General features: G+C 47.1%; 1 protein-coding gene across 1 annotated transcript in view; it reads right to left on the bottom strand.

Moving 5' to 3' along the window:
• Positions 1-17,820, bottom strand: part of acsf2 (acyl-CoA synthetase family member 2) — a 358,345-nt gene that overhangs the window by 233,525 nt on the left and 107,000 nt on the right. The gene's annotated exons all lie outside the window — the stretch shown is intronic.

The raw sequence follows: 17,820 nt of genomic DNA, 5'->3' as shown, positions 1-17,820 counted from the left end.
AATCAAGCTTCACAATTTCTCATATTTTCTTTACCTCTAACATCAGTAATAGGAGTGTCAGCAAACTTGAAATCCATGGAATAAAAGGGAAGGTGGCAGCATGGATATGAAGTTGACTGAGTGACAGGACAAGAGAGTAGTTATTTTTCAAACTGAAGGAAGGTGGGATTCCAGCGGTCAGTATCAGGACCAATGCTTTTCTTGATTTATATAAATGGCTTTTTTTAAAAATAAGGGAGTAACTAATTAATCTAAGGTAAGTCACGGCAGGAGAACACAGCCCCGTGATCTGCTCCTCCTGCGCTATGTGGGAAATTAGGGACGCTTCCAGTGTCCCTGGTGACCATGTGTGCAGGAAGTGTATCCATCTGCAGCTACTGGCTTCCCGCATTACGGAGCTGGAGCTGCGGGTGGATTCACTGTGGAGCATCCGTGATGCCGAGGATGTCGTGGATAGCACGTTTAGTGAGGTGGTCACACCGCAGGTAATGGCTGCACAGGCAGAAAAGAGTTGGGCGACCACCAGGTGGAGTAGTAGGCGCAAGCAGGTAGTGCAGGAGTCCCCTGTGGCCATCCCGCTCTCAAACAGATATACCGCTTTGGATACTGTTGGGGGGGATGACCTCCCGGGGAAAGCAGCAACAGCCAAGATCGTGGCACCACGGAGGGCTCTGCTGCACAGCAGGGGAGGAAAAGGGTTGGAAGAGCTATAGTGATAGGGGATTCTATTGTAAGGGGTACAGATAGGTGTTTCTGTGGCCACAAACGAGACTCCAGGATGGTATGTTGCCTCCCTGGTGCTAGGGTCAAGGATGTGTCGGAGCGGCTGCAGGACATTCTGAAAGGGAAGGGTGAGCAGCCAGAGGTCGTGGTTCATATTGGTACTAACAACATTGGCAGGAGCAGAGATGAGGTCCTGCAAAGTGAATATAGGGAGTTAGGCAGAAGGTTAAAAAGCAGGACCTCTAGGGTTGTAATCTCAGGATTACTCCCTGTGCCACGTGCTAGTGAGGGTAGGAATAGGAGGATTAGGCAAATGAATGCGTGGCTGAAGAGCTGGTGTAGGCGGGAGGGCTTCAGCTACTTGGATCATTGGGATCTCTTCTGGTGCAGAGGTGACCAGTACAAGAAGGACGGGTTGCATCTGAACTGGAGGGGGACCTATATCCTTGCGGGGAGGTTTGCTAGCACGACTCGGGAGGGTTTAAACTAGTCTTGCACAGGGGTGGGACCCAAAGTAGTAGTCTCTCAGATGAGATAGTTGAGGCAAATGTAGAGGTTAAAGCAAGCAAGTCCAGTAGGCAGGCTGGGCAGGGGCAGGACAGGGAGCTTGGAAGGTCTGATAGGCTAAACAGCATTTACTTTAATGCAAGAAGCCTGACAGGTAAGGCAGATGAACTCAGAGCATGGATCGGTACATGGGATTGTGATGTTATAGCTATTACGGAAACATGGTTGAGGGATGGGCAGGACTGGCAGCTCAATGTTCCGGGGTACCGATCCTTCCGGCGTGACAGAGGTGGAGGTAAGAGAGGAGGGGGAGTTGCACTATTGATTAGGGAGGACATCACGGCAGTACTTAGAGAGGATATCCTGGGGGGAATGTCCAGCGAGGCCATATGGGTAGAAGTTCGAAATAAGAAAGGGGTGATCACTTTGATGGAATTATACTATAGGCCCCCCAATAGTCAGAGGGAAGTGGAGGAGCATATATGTAGGGAAATCACAGATAGGTGTAGGAATTATAGGGTTGTAATAGTAGGTGATTTTAACTTCCCTAATATTGACGGGGACTGCCTTGGTGCTAAGGGATGAGATGGGTAAGAATTTGTTAAGTGTGTCCAGGATAGTTTTCTGAAGCAGTATGTGGATGGCCCGACTCGAGAAGGGGCTACACTCGACCTCCTCTTAGGAAATGAGGATGGGCAGGTGGTTGATGTGTCAGTGGGGGAGCATTTTGGGACCAGTGACCATAACTCTATTAGCTTCAAGATTGTTATGGAAAGGATAGGACTGGCCCTCAGGTTGAAGTCCTAATTTCGATGGCATCAGACAGGAACTCTCAAAAGTAGAATGGGAGAGGCTGTTTACAGGTAAAGGGACGTCTGGCAAGTGGGAGGCTTTTAAAAGTGAGATAGGAAGAGTTCAGGGCTGGCATGTTCCTGTTAGATGGAAGGGCAAGGCTGGCAAGTTTAGGGAACCTTGGTTGACGAGCGATATTGAGGGTCTGGTCAGAACAAAGAAGGAGGCATATGTCAGGTATAGGCAGCTGGGATCAAACGAGTCCCTCGAGGAGTATAGGGGATGTAGGAGTACACTTAAAAAGGAAATCAGGAGGACGAAAAGGGCCATGAGATTTCCCTGGTGGATAAGATAAAGGAGAATCCTAAAAGATTCTTTAAGTATATTAAGAGTAAAAGGGTAGATAGGGAGAGAGTAGGTCCCCTTAAGGATCAGTGTGGTAATCGATGTGCGGAGCCACAGGAAATGGGCGAGGTCTTAAATGAATATTTCTCGTCCATATTTACAGTGGAGAAGGTCATGGAAGCTAGTGAGTTCAAGGGAGGGAACACCGATATCCTAGAGCATATCAACATGACAAAGGAGGAGGTGTTGGAGGTTTTGAAGCGCATAAAGGTGGATAAATCCACATTGACAAGTGTGATAAGGGCGGCACAGTGGCGCAGTGGTTAGCACCGCAGCCTCACAGCTCCAGGGACCCGGGTTCGATTCCGGGTACTGCCTGTGTGGAGTTTGCAAGTTCTCCCTGTGTCTGCGTGGGTTTTCTCCGGGTGCTCCGGTTTCCTCCCACAAGCCAAAAGACTTGCAGGTTGATAGGTAAATTGGCCATGATAAATTGTCACTAGTATAGGGAGGTGGTAGGGAAATATAGGGATGTTTGGTAGGAATATGGGATTAGTGTAGGATTAGTATAAATGGGTGGTTGATGTTCGGCACAGACTCGGTGGGCCGAAGGGCCTGTTTCAGTGCTGTATCTCTAATCTAATCTAATCTAAATCCCCAGGGCCTGACCAGGTGTATCCTAGGATGCTCTGGGAAGCAAGGGAGGAGATTGCTAGGGCCGTGGCAGAGATTTTTGTATCATCGTTAGCCACGGGTGAGGTACCGGAAGACTGGAGGATAGCTAATGTTGTGCCTTTATTTAAGAAGGGCAGCAGGGAACTACAGGCCAGTGAGCCTTACACCAGTGGTGGGAAAGTTATTGGAAGGGATTCTGAGAGACAGGATTTATCTGCATCTGGAAAGGCATGGTCTGATTAGTGATAGTCAGCAGGGCTTTGTGCGTGGGAAATCATGACTCACGAATTTGATTGATTTTTTTCGAGGATGTGACCAAGAGGATTGACGAGGGCAGGGCAATGGGCGTTGTCTACATGGACTTTAGCAAGGCCTTTGACAAGGTCCCGCATGATAGGCTGATCCAGAAGGTTCAAACCCATGGGATCCAGAGTGAGCTAGCCAATTGGATACAAAATTGGCTTGGTGATAGGAGGCAGAGGGTGGTCGTGGAGGGTTGTTTTTCAGATTGGAGGCCGGTGACCAGTGGTGTGCCGCAGGGATCGGTGCTGGGCCCTCTGTTGTTTGTCATATATATTAATAACTTGGATGTGAATGTAGGGGTCATGATTAGTAAGTTTGCAGATGACACCATAATTGGTGGTATAGTGGACAGTGAAGAAGGTTGTCTAAGGTTACAACAGGATATAGATCAACTGGGAAAGTGGGCAATGGATTGGCAAATGGAATTAATGCAGACAAGTGTGAAGTGATGCATTTTGGGAAGTTAAACCAGGGCAGGACATATAGAGTGAATGGCAGGGCCCTGGGGAGTGTTGTTGAGCAGAGAGACCTTGGGGTGCAAGTACATTGTTCCCTGAAAGTGGCAACACAGGGAGACAATGTGGTGAAGAAGGAGTATGGCATGCTTGCCTTCATCGGCCGAGGCATTGAGTACAAGAGTTGGGACGTCATGTTACAGTTGTATATAACATTGGTTAGGCCGCATTTGGAGTACTGTGGGCAGTTCTGGTCGCCGCACTACAGGAAAGATGTGATTAAGCTAAAGAGGGTGCAGAAAAGATTCACAAGGATGTTGCCTGGTTTGGAGGGCTTGAGTTATAAAGAGAGATTGGATAGGCTTGGGTCTGTTTTCCCTGGAGGGAAGGAGGCTGAGAGGGGACATGATAGAGGTATATAAAATTATGACAGGCATAGATAGGGTAGATAGCCAGAGTCTGTTTCCCATGGTAGGGGTGACTAAAACTAGAGGGCATAGATTTAAGGTGAGAGGGAGGAGGTTTAAAGGGGATTAAAGGGGTAAATTTTTCACACAAAAAATAGTGGGTATCTGGAATGAGCTGGTAGAGGAGGTGGTGGAGGCAGGAACAGTAGCAACATTTAAGAGGCATCTGGACAGGTACTTGAATGAGCAAGGCATAGAGGGATATGGAATTAATGCAGGCAGATGGGATTAGTATAGATAGGCATTTTGGTCGGCATGGACGCTGTGGGCCGAATGGCCTATTTCTATGCTGTACGACTCTATGACTCTATGACTATGAATTAGACTTGGGTGTACAGGGGACAATTTCAAAATTTGCAGATGATACAAAACTTGGAAGTGTTATGAACTGAGGAGGATAGTGATAGACTTCAAGAAGACATAGACAGTCTGGTGGAATGGGCGGACATGTGGCAGATGAAATTTAATGCAGAAAAGTGTGAAGAGATACATTTTGGTCGGAAGAACAAAGAGAGGCAATATAAGACAAAAGGGTACAATTGTAAAGGGGATGCAGGAACAGGGAGACCTGGGGGTATATGTGCACAAATGGTTGAACTTGGCAGAGCAGGTTGAGAAAGTGGTTAAAAGGGCATACGGGATCCAGGGCTTTATAAATAGCGGCATACAGTACAAAATCAAGGAAGTTATGATCAACCTTTATAAAACTCTGAAATAAAAACAGAAAGTGCTGGAAACACTCAGCAGGTCTGGCAGCAACTGTGGAGACAGAAACAAGGTTAACGTTTCAGGTGTGTGACCTTTCTTCAGAATATAAAACTCTGGTTCATCCTCAACTGGAGTATTGTGTTCAACTCTGGGCTTTGGATAACTGAGAAGATTATCCAGATCACCCTTATCAGCGGGATATTCAAAGCCATCTCCAAGCATTCATAAGTGGAGATGTCCCTCGAGGAGATTAAACACTGACAACATCACCTGAGAGAACTTTTGGGTTTTAGACTTTGGACCTCATTAAAAACAATGGAGATTGAGAGAACCATGTGACTTCCTGTCCCTCTCTGAAAAAACTGCGGGTTTTGTTACACCTACAAGAGCCGAGCAGTAACTGAGAGTGCAGCGGCAGAGAAGGCTATGTGCCTCCCTTTCTTTCTTTCTTTCTTTCTCCCCAGAAAACATCAAGTTTGAATACCATCTGCGGCTGTGGATCCTCCAAGCTTGTAAACTGCTCCAGCCAGAGACCAGAGGAAGAGAGCCACCTACCAGTCTGCCTTCAAGAAACTCCTGAGCAAAGCAGGCCAACCACAAAGTGCACTTTGGCCAACCAAGGGTTTCAAGAATACAGCTTCAGCCGGAAGACTACCGGATCATCCACTCCACAGACTGTGTACTTAAGTTCCATTTATTCTGGACTCTAATCCAACCACCAAATCTATTTTCCCCACTGTAATCTATTTGTGTGTGTATGATCCTTGTGTGAATGTGTGCGTGACGGTGTCATGTATTTTTATTATTTTAAATGAGGTTTAGCTTGTTGAGTATAATAATCGTACCTCTTTCTTGTATAAACTCAAGAAAACCTGTCCGATTGGTTCTTTCACGATCGCAGTAAAGGAAAAAGGTAAAACACTCTCAGAGGTGGTAAACACAACCACTGTTTAAAAGGAATAAACCCTGTTATGGTCAATTAAGAGGAAGGGCAAGAGGGGCAACTGTGACCGCCCCCCCCTCCTCAATTGGCCGTAACGCTCTCTAAATATGATTGTTAATTTAAAGTTATTTCAGTCGTCCTCTGCTTAACATCGAAACCAATATATTTAAAAGTTCCATAAACCTGACTCCCAATTCTAAAATTTACTCAAACTTTATTAATAACATTTCTCAAATTCCACAGTACCACCCCATAAGAAATCATTCACATGCATGATGAAGATGCCTGAAAGTTTTCCATTTTGATACCAAAACATTGCAGACCTGCTTTTCAACACCACCTATTTTCAGCAAAAGAGATCTCACTGAAAAATACCACACCCTCGAAACATCATTCCGGCCACAGATTCACTTGTTTAATTTCCACAATTTTCTTTCTGCACCTGCTGCCTCTTTGGGCAGTTTCAGATACACTTCTCTCTGAAAAGTATTGCCTGCAGAAATGCAGCTTTTATGTCAATTGATCTACACTCCCATGAACGTGTGGCCAAAGGAAATTTAAAAAAAATCAAGATTACTTTTCCAGCTGTGGGAGAGTCCACTCTAACATCTGTATCATCAAGTCATTCTTCAAAACTCCTCACAACTAGCCTTGCTTTAACCTTGTAAGTCCTATCTGCAAGGACTTTTTCAGTACAAACCCATTATGTGACAAAGCTGGTTGCCTCTTATCTGGTACCTCGGAATAAACTTCAAACTCTCTCCAACGATTTAATTCCCTTTTTTGGACTCCTTTTTTTAGCCTTAGGTTTTATTGATAGCCACCAAAACTTCATGATGATAAGGATTTCTGCTTCTAGTTCTGTACTGAGACTGCTCTGTGGCCTTTATTCCATTATCTAATCTATTCAAGCGACAGCATCTACTTGCACTTTGATGTTTGTCGGGATTATTACTGTGAGATTGCTCTCTTGCACTATCAAAGACTCTTTCTCCAGTACTTTATCATTTTCTGATGCAAGAGTCACTTCCGGGCTCACTGTCAAAGAATAAAGAACAAAGAACAGTACAGCACAGAAACAGGCCATTCGGCCCTCCAAGCCTGCGCCGATCTTGATGCCTGTCTAAACTAAAACCTTCTGCACTTCCGGGGACCGTATCCCTCTATTCCCATCCTATTCATATATTTGTCAAGATGCCTCTTAAACGTCGCTATCATACCTGCTTCCACCACCTCCCCCGGCAGCAAGTTCCAGGCACTCACCACTTGCCTCGCACATCCCCTCTAAACTTTGCCCCTCGCACCTTAAACCTATGTCCCCTAGTTACTGACTCTTCCACTCTGGGAAAAAGCTTCTGACTATCCACTGTGGCAACCAGAATTGCACGCGATATTCTAAGTGTGGCCTAACTAAATGCATTACCTCACATTTGTCCAGATTAAACTCCATCTGCCATTTCTCTGCCCAAGTCTCCAACCGATCTATATCCTGCTGTATCCTCTGACAATCCTCATCACTATCCACAACTCCACCAACCTTTGTGTCGTCTGCAAACTTACTAATCAGACCAGCTACATTTTCCTCCAAATCATTTATATATATACTACAAACAGCAAAGGTCCCAGCACTGATCCCTGTGGAACACCACTAGTCACAGCCCTCCATTTAGAAAAGCACCCTTCCACTGCTACCCTCTGTCTTCTATGACCGAGCCAGTTCTGTATCCATGTTGCCAGCTCACCTCTGATCTCGTGTGACTTCACCTTTTGTACCAGTCTGCCATGAGGGACCTTGTCAAAGGCTTTACTCAAGACCATATAGACAACATCCACCTGCCCTTCCTTCATCAATCATCTTCGTCACTTCCTCAAAAAACTCAATCAAGTTAGTGAGGCACGACCTCCGCTTCACAAAACCATGCTGCCTCTTGCGAATAAGTTCAATTGTTTCCAAATGGGAGTAAATCCTGTCCCGAAGAATCCTCTCTAATAATTTCCCTACCACTGACGTAAGGCTCACTGGCCTATAATTTCCTGGATTATCCTTGCTACCCTTCTTAAACAAAGGAACAACATTGGCTATTCTCCAGTCCTCTGGGACCTCACCTGTAGCCAATGAGGATGCAAAGATGTCAGTCAAGGCCCCAGCAATTTCTTCCCTTGCCTCCCGCAACATTCTGGGGTAGATCCCATCAGGCCCTGGGGACTTAGCTACCTTAATGCTTTGCAAGACACCCAACACCTCCTCCCTTTTGATAACAACATGACCCAGACTATCTACAATCCCTTTCCTAGACTCATCATCCATCAAGTCCTTCTCTTTGGTGAATACTGATGCAAAGTACTCATTTAGTACCTCGTCCATTTCCTCTGGCTCCACACATAGATTCCCTCCTCTGTCCTTGAGTGGGCCAACCCTTTCCATGGTTACCCTCTTGCTCTTTATATACGTATAAAAAGCCTTGGGATTCTCCTTAATCCTGTTTGCCAATGACTTTTCATGACCCCTTTTAGCCCTCCTGACTCCTTGCTTAAGTTCCTTCCTACTGTCTTTATATTCCTCAAGGGATTCAGCTGTTCCCAGCCTTCTCGCCCTTACGAATGCTTCCTTTTTCTTTTTGACTAGGCTCACAATATCCCGCGTTATCCAAGGTTCCCGAAACTTGCCAAACTTATCCTTCTTCCTCACAGGAACCTGGATTCTAATCAACTGACGTTTGAAAGACTCCCACATGTCAGATGTTGATTTACCCTCAAACAGCCGCCCCCAATCTAAATTCTTCAGTTCCTGCCTAATATTGTTATAATTAGCCTTCCCCCAATTTAGCACCTTCACCCGAGGACTACTCTTATCCTTATCCACAAGTACCTTAAAACTTACGGAATTATGGTCACTGTTCCCGAAATGCTCCCCTACTGAGACTTCGACCACTTGGCCGGGCTCATTCCCCAATACCAGGTCCAGTATGGCCCCATCCCTAGTTGGACTATCTACATATTGTTTCAAGAAGCTCTCCTGGATGCTCCTTACAGATTCTGCCCCATCCAAGCCCCCAGCACTACGTGAGTCCCAGTCAATATAGGGGAAGTTAAAATCACCCACCACTACAACCCTGTTACCTTTACATCTTTCCAAAATCTGTCTACATATCTGCTCCTCTACCTCCCGCTGGCTGTTGGGAGGCCTGTAGTAAACCCCCAACATCGTGACTGCACCCTTCCTATTCCTGAACTCTACCCATATTGCCTCGCTGCATGACCCCTCCAACGTGTCCTCCCACAATACAGCTGTGATATTCACCTTAACCAGTAATGCAACTCCCCCATCCCTTTTACATCCCCTTCTATCCCACCGGAAGCTTCTAAATCCCGGAACATTTAGCTGCCAAGCCTGTCCTTCCCTCAACCAAGTCTCTGTAATAGCAAGTCTCAGTACTTGCACTGCACTTTCTTACACTGCACACTTTCAACCCATTCTGCTAGTCCATGGAAATCACTTCTGAACATTCAACCAATATTGAAACTTGTCAGCAGCTTTTCCTGCATGCCTCACAATTGTCACATCCCTCCATTCATTAGATCCCTCTGGAATATGTGTCACCTGAGTACCCACTCTGGGAAATTGGCCACTGGAGATGATAGCTCTGTTCTGTGGGTCATGATCACTCACGTTACCATTATCCAGCCTTTGTACAACTGTATTCTGTTCCTCAGGACCTTCATCACAAAACACATGAGCATTTGAGGTACAAGGTGCCTCGTTTTCCTTCTATCAGCTGCTCATTGTTATAGCTTTTGTAATTCATTCTGATTAATCTTGAGGAATGAACCTTATCAGTTTGATTTCCATGTTTGATAAGTACTGTCTTATCATCACACCCTATTACCTTACCAGAGCTTTTCCATTCCCTAGCACCCTCTCTTATATAACACACCAAATCTCCTCCATTAAATTGTGTCTTGAATGGTCTTATACAATGCCTCAGCACTCTCTGAATTTTCTCCGAGACCTCAGCCTTGATGAAAGCTTGTCTCCTTGCATGAAAAGCATTCAAATGCGCAGAAAAAACCTGAATTGCAGGACCTTCTAAAGCACTATTGCATAGAACAGAAGGCAATTTGGGATTTTGCCCATAGACTAATTGATAGGAACTATACCCTTCAACCATCTGGGGTGAATTCTTTGCATGGGCTGCTCATACTTAGGTGGTTGCCAACTTGCAGTCTGGCTGATCAGCTAAGATTTTATGCAGCATTTCATCAATCACTACGTGATTCCTTTCACATTGCCCATTGCTGCAGTATTCATGACCATAATGATAATGCTTTCACACATGTCTCTGAACTCATCATTGGCAACTTCCCATCCATTCTCAGTCAGAAGCTGAGCTGGTGCCCCAAGTCCGGTGCCTACCCATTTCTTCATGATTTTGTCTATAATCACCCTTTTGGCCTCAGTATGCATTATTGTAGAAAGGCTAAATCTGGCTGCCAGGTCTACAAAATGTAGAAAGAAAATATTTCTGCCTTTGTCCCATACCTTTCGATCTATGGCAACTACCTTGTTGAAGTTATTTGCCAATGGAAGGCTGACAATAGGTTGTGGTGGCAGCCTCCAACACTGGTTACAGATTTCACATTTCTGCTCTGGAGGCCACTGCGCAGAAGGTCATCTTGTCAAATGTCCCACCCTTCATTCCCGGTGCGCTCTTCGTTCCCCCACCTGCACCATCTGGGGGAGTTAAAGACGGGCTCACCCCAGTTCCGCTCGGTCTTCGGGGAGAACAGCCACCAGCATGTCCGCTCCTTCAGCCACCAGCTCTTTATGTATCTGGCACGGGAGGAGGTCACAGAAGGCCATTTCAATGTGGAGTTCTAGGGGACAGCCCACCGTGTCTTCTGGACCTCAGATGGGGCGCAGTGCCATGTCTGCAAGGGGATGGGGCATGTTCGTAAGAGCTGCCCCAACCTCCAGGCCGCCAATTCCACCTCAGCAGCCCAGGGTGGCGCCACTGCACTTCCCTCTACTCCCCCAAAACCTGTAGCAGCCACCGCACAGGCGGTTCTGGAGACTGTTGGTTTCACAGACTCCGGTGAGGATGGGAGGGCCTGTCTGAGTGGACGGAAGGCGCAGAAGAATAAACATTGAGAGGAGCAACTCCTGGGTTCTGAGGCACAGTTCAGACCTGAGTTCAGCCCGAGGCCTAATCCGGAGCAGCACACCTGCCCTGCAACTGATCTCAGGCCCAAGATAACTGAGCAGAAAGAGGGTGTGGAGGTGGAGGCCTCTGATGACATGGAGGTCTCTGAGCCTTCGTGCTCTAGCAGAAGAGGAGACACCCCGAAATAAGGCATTGCAGGGCCTTCATCTGCTGAGGGGAGGAGCTGTCTCCTGGTTCGGGTCCCCAGGTTTCTCCTGCCACCATCACCAGAAAGGCTGTAAGACCAGGGCAGGACCACCCTAACCCTCAGGATGGAGGGGAGGGGTGGGTGAATGGCAGCCTACCTCTGGTAGGTGAGCCTGGGGATGCTCCTGGAGAAGCCTCTTCACCTGCCACTGGGCCGAGTGTCCTGGGTAGAGGGGAGGGAGAGGCCCCCAAGGATTGGCCCTCCCAGCTAAAGTCCGGTCTCACGCAGGATGTACTTGACCCAGTCGCTAATGTAAATAATGCCCTGCCTGCTGAGCCTCTGGGTGCTGGCAGGGCAGGAAATGACCTTGTCTCTTGGCCTTCTGTCCCAGCTTAGCTAGATTTCTTGTGTTGGGAACAACCATCCTCCCACTGGCCCAGGGATGGAGGTGGAGGGGGGGCTCCAAGAGAAGGCCAGGGAGGACTCCTCCGCCATCAATCCTGGATGGGGGTGCGATCACGACAGAGGTGAGACCAGCTGGCGCGGCCGGGACAAAAGTCACTACTTAGCGAGTGTTTTCCTATAGGGGCTGAGTGCTGGTCATAAACCTGCTGGTGGCTTCAATGTTGTCGTACTGTTTGGTCACTTTCGTCCCACTCCCTGCATTTGCCACTAAGGTCCAGAAGAAGCTCATAGATTTCTTCTGGGGCAAGAGGACGCACAGGGTCTCGGCCACGGTCCTGAGTCTCCCGATCAAGGAGAGCGGTCAGTCATTGGTGTGCGTCCACACTCAGGCTATGACTCTCCGCCTTTGGACACTGAAGAGATAGCTGTACGTCGAGCATCCTCCCAGATGGTGTGTGTCTTCAAGATGAACTACAGCTCCCAGCAGCAACCAGCAGCCGCGCCTCTCTGAGGGAGTTGCCTGTCTTTTACTGGGATCTATTCAGAGTCTGGAACATGGTTGCCTCCAGTCAGGCCACTGCCCCGCTGGCAGAGGAGAGGGTTTTGGTTGTCCGGGTGCCCAGCTCTAGAGATGGACTGACAGGTGGAGGAGTAGCCGAAGCCCCCGAGAAGCCCCTCACTGCAGGTGACGAGGGGGCTTGGGAGAGCGGAACGTTCCCGGCCGAGCTGACCCCCGCTCAGCTGGAACTGCTCATTGGACCCAGGCCCAGGAACCCTCCTTGGGAGCAGGTCCCACATAACCTGAGCCACCTCTCGGAAATGCCCTCCATGCCATTCCACACTACAAGGAGGGGATTCCTGTATGGGCTGCTCCTGTACGCTCTCCACTTCCTTGCACTCCTCTGCCGCCCAGACATGCTGTGACGGCCCATGTTGCCATTTGGCACGAAGGGGAAACACCGGTGGAGGTCTCACTAAGCGGAAGTCCTCCCCCTTTACATTGGGGACCTGGGGTGGAGGGTGCTGCACAGGGCAGTCCCGTGCAATAGACTGTTAAGTAGGTTCATGGACTCCCAGACCGCCTATAATTTCTGCAGCCTGGACAAATCTGTGTTCCATGTATATATGGAGTGTGCGAGGTTGCAGCCTCTCTTTGAGTATTTAAGGGAGCTGCTCCTCAAGTTTTGGTTGCACTTCAGCCCCTGGCTCCTGACCTTTGGGCACCCGGTGTGGAAGGGGGTGGGATGGGAGGAGGATCTCCTCGTCAGTCTGCTCCTGGGCCTGGCCAAGGTGGCAATTCACAGGTCCAGGCGGCTGGTCGTCAGGGGCTCTGCCCGCCCTGATTGCCTGCCCCTCTTCCGAGGTTACGTTCTTACCGGGTGTCCGTGGAGAAAGAGCATGCAGTGTCTGTCGGTTCGCTTCAGGCCTTCCACGACCGGTGAGCACCGCAGGGGCTGGAGTGCATCATCGATGTGGATAATGGCATTTTAATTTAAGTTTTGTTTTATTTATCTTTTTGAATGTTGAAGATGGTGATGGGGTGTCAATCAAATGGGCTGCTTTGTCCTGGATGGTGTTGAGCTTCTTGAGTGTTGTTGGAGCTGCACCCATCCAGGCAAGTGGAGAGTATTCCATCACACTCCTGACTTGTGCCTTGTAGATGGTGGACAGGCTTTGGGGAGTCAGGAGGTGAGTTACTCACCGCTGAATTCCCAGCCTCTGACCTGCTCTTGTAGCCACAGCATTTATGTGGCTGGTCCAGTTCAGTTTCTGATCAATGGTGACCTCCGGGATGTCGATAGTGGGGGAGTCAGTGATGTTAATGCCATTGAATGTCAGTGGGATGGTTGTAGATTTCTCTGGTAGTTGAATCTTCAATCTAGAGATGGGGGATCCCTTTCAGTTTCCCGCTTCACGGGTTGAAGTGTAGAATTCACAGCAGGGCATCTTCTTTGGCTTTCTCTGGATTTCTCCCAGCTCTCAGCTGGACAGACTTTCATCATTTTGTTCTGATTTTTCTCCCTCTTTCTCTCTCCAGAGAGCTACTTTTTAAGGGCGGCACAGTGGCGCAGTGGTTAGCACCGCAGCCTCACAGCTCCAGCGACCCGGGTTCAATTCTGGGTACTGCCTGTGTGGAGTTTGCAAGTTCTCCCTGTGTCTGCATGGGTTTTCTCCGGGTGCTCCGGTTTCCTCCCACAGCCAAAAAAGACTTGCAGGTTGGTAGGTAAATTGGCCATTATAAATTGTCACTAGTATAGGTAGGTGGTAGGGAAATATAGGGACAGGTGGGGATGTGGTAGGAATATGGGATTAATGTAGGATTAGTATAAATGGGTGGTTGATGGTCGGCACAGACTCGGTGGGCCGAAGGGCCTGTTTCAGTGCTGTAATTCTAAATAAATAAATAAATAAGGTCAAAAATTCCTCACATGTTGCCTCTGTTGGAAGATGCATAGCCCCCCTCCCTGTGCTGAACGATAATGGACCAGGATGTGGCTACTTCACACCTTCTTTGTTTCAGAGGAACCCATTTAATTCAGGAATATCTTTTGATGGGTGTAATCGAGATCTCTTAGTTTGGAATGTATCCTTTTGTCCTTACTGGACAGTAAGACAGTTTGAATATACAGGACAAGATTATTTGAACTTGGGCAGCCATTTTGCAGCACGCTGTCCACTTTTTAAAAGAAAAGGCAATTTTTATAACACTTCAGTTTGTGTTCTGTATTTCAATCACTGCACGTCATGTGAGCATGACATCTCCCCCAAAGGGAAAAAATGAAATTCCTTGGATTTCACTTTTATGTTTTTCTCTTAATGAAAGAAAGTAGGAAGGTTTAGGGGTCACACCACTGCACACGTGACACTCACACCTCAATCTTACAACTGCTGCAGTTGGTATTGTCTGACAGCCATTTCTTGTTTTACATCATCCTTTCTTTGGATAAGATACAATTATAACTGAATTTTCTTTTTGGGCATTGAAGTTCTGTCCCAGGAATGCTGCTGTTAAGAAAATTGGTATTTTTTTTAAAAATCTGTTTGACATGTTTCCTGTTCCAAGGCTTGGAATATGTAAATTTCCATTACTGTATTGTTCCTGGCTATTGGCAATTTTCACTGCCTGTGCAGGCCTTAACTCCTTAACTGCTGCTTCCATAAAGCATGGATTTAATAGTTCAGGTTCTGGCACATTGATAATTCTTAACTCTCGGGTGGCAGTGGGTGATAAATTGTATTTTAGACTATGTAAGGCATGTGGGTTCTCTTTTTACTTAGTGAGTTCCGAATCTGTTTTGCTGGGTTTGGTCAACTTTGGATTTCGAACCTGACCCTTTGATTCTTCAGTTGGGCACATCAACACTGACCTTACTTTTAGTTTTCTTGTAGCTTTTGCAAGTTTTGTTTAGCTTGGGGCATTTTACCTTCCCTTTTCCCTTTACTTCGGGGATTGTTTTTTTCCCTAATCTGGCCCATGTCCTCTGGGACACTACTGCTCACATGTGGCTGTCCAGCTCCCACTGGGCTCCCCTGTGGCACTTCAGCTAGGTGAGGCATCTCCCTCACTCTTAGATTGCCTGTTTGGGAACTTACTTTGTAAATTTGTAAAGAGGATTTTGGCTAACCATACCTCTGGTAATTTTCCTTTAACCTCAGCTGCTTTTATCTCAGCTCATTTAAATTCATCTGGCTCTATGTGGGCTTTTAAAATTCTACTGGCTTTATTTTGGCTTCTTTAAAGTTTACTGGGTTTCCTTTAGCCTCTTTTGTCTTAACCCTGTGGAATATTTGGGACTTCCTCAGGCCTCTACAGTTGTGCAGAGTTTTGTTTGTTCCCCTCAGTTTTGTCAATCTCCATGGACTGCTCTGGACCCTCTGGGTCCCATACGGTGCTTCCTACCAAGTCATTGGCCAGCAATAGGTCGACCCCATGCATTGGTAAGCTCAGAATGACCCCAACTGTCACGAGCCCAGCGACCAACTTACTCTGCGTGTAAACGTTAACTAAGGGAACCTTCAAGCATTTGCCAGTAAGTGCTTTTACCAATACTGTGGCATTTGTTCTGCTTTCGTGAGGTATTTCTATAAGCGTGGCTGCCAGTAGTGTTTGAAAGCAATTGACTTCCCTGAGGATGGTTATCTTATTGCCTGATGCCTGGGATACAAAAAGAGTCACTTTCCCTATTTGCAAAAAAATTCCAGGGTGATAATGGAGCACATGCTTACGACTGTCATAGCTATGGACACTGGCTTGATTGCAACACCCCCTGTTGGTTTATTGGAATATAAAAATTTTCCTGGACATGCCCAGATTTTCCACACTGGAAACACATCAGGCGTGTCCTACTGGTTTCTCCCCTGGGTTCTTTCCTTTAAAAGTTGGAGACTGATCCAGTTTTCTTTACATAAAGAGCAAGAGGGTAACTAGGGAAAGGGTTGGCCCACTCAAGGACAGAGGAGGGAATCTATGCGTGGAGCCAGAGGAAATGGATGAGGTACTAAATGAGTACTTTGCATCAGTATTCACCAAAGAGAAGGACTTGGTGGATGATGAGTCTAGGGAAGGGAGTGTAGATAGTCTGGGTCATGTCGATATCAAAACGGAGGAGGTGTTGGGCGTCTTGAAGAACATTAAGGTAGATAAGTCCCCAGGGCCTGATGGGATCTATCCCAGAATACTGAGGGAGGCAAGGGAAGAAATTACTGGGGCCTTGACAGAAATCGTTATATATTCATTGGCTACAGGTGAGGTCCCAGAGGACTGGAGAATAGCCAATGTTGTTCCTTTGTTTAAGAAGGGTAGCAAGGATAATCCAGGAAATTACAGGCCGGTGAGCCTTACATCAGTGGTAGGGAAATTATTAGAGAGGATTCTTCGGGACAGGATTTATTCCCATTTGGAAATAAATGAACTTATTAGCGAGAGGCAGCATGGTTTTGTAAAGGGGAGGTCGTGTCTCACTAACTTGATTGAGTTTTTTGAGGAAGTGACGAAGATGATTGATGAAGGAAGGGCAGTGGATGTTGTCTACATGGACTTCAGTAAAGCCTTTGACAAGGTCCCTCATGGCAGACTGGTACAAAAGGTGAAGTCACATGGGATCAGACGAGAGTTGGCAAGATGGATACAGAACTGGCTTGGTCATAGAAGACAGAGGGTATCAGTGGAAGGGTGCTTTTCTGAATGGAGGGCTGTGACTAATGGCGTTCCGCAAGGATCAGTGCTGGGACCTTTGCTGTTTGTGGTATATATAAATGATTTGGAGGAAAATGTAGCTCGTAAGTTTGCGGACGACACAAAAGTTGGTGGAATTGCGTATAGTGATGAGGATTGTCAGAGGATACAGCAGGATATAGATCGGTTGGAGACTTGGGCGGAAAAATGGCAGATGGAGTTTAATCCAGACAAATGTGAGGTAATGCATTTTGGAAGGTCTAATACAGGTGGGAAGTATACAGTAAATGGTAGAACCCTTAGGAGTATTGACAGGCAGAGAGATCTGGGCGTACAGGTCCACAGATCACTGAAAGTGGCAATGCAAGTGGGTAAGGTAGTCAAGAAGGAATACGGCATGCTTGCCTTCATCGGTCGGGGCATAGAGTATAAAAATTGCCAAGTCATGCTGCAGCTATACAGAACCTTAGTTAGGCCACACTTGGAATATTGCGTGTAATTCTGGTCTCCACACTACCAGAAGGATGTGGAGGCTTTGGAGAGGGTACAGAAGAGGTTTACCAGGATGTTGCCTGGTCTGGAGGGTATTAACTATGAGGAGAGGTTGGATAAACTCGGATTGTTTTCACTGCAACGACGGAGGTGGAAGGGCGACATGATAGAGGTTTATAAAGTTATGAGTGGCATGGACAAAGTGGATAGTCAGAAGCTTTTTCCCAGGGTGGAAGAGTCAGTTACTAGGGGACATAGGTTTAAGGTGAGAGGGGCAAAGTTTAGAGGGGATGTGCGAGGTAAGTATTTTACACAGAGGGTGGTGAGTGCCTGGAACTTGCTGCCGGAGGAGGTGGTGGAAGCAGGTACGATAGCGACATTTAAGAGGCATCTTGACAAATACATGAATAGGATGGGAATAGAGGGATACGTTCCCTGAAGTGCAGAAGGTTTTAGTTTCGACAGGCATCAAGATCGGCGCAG

The sequence above is a fragment of the Heterodontus francisci genome, chromosome 26, assembly GCF_036365525.1.
Source record: "Heterodontus francisci isolate sHetFra1 chromosome 26, sHetFra1.hap1, whole genome shotgun sequence".
NCBI lineage: Eukaryota > Metazoa > Chordata > Chondrichthyes > Heterodontiformes > Heterodontidae > Heterodontus > Heterodontus francisci.
The sequence above is the reverse complement of the archived record's forward strand: the minus strand, read 5'-3'. Positions and strand labels throughout refer to the sequence as shown.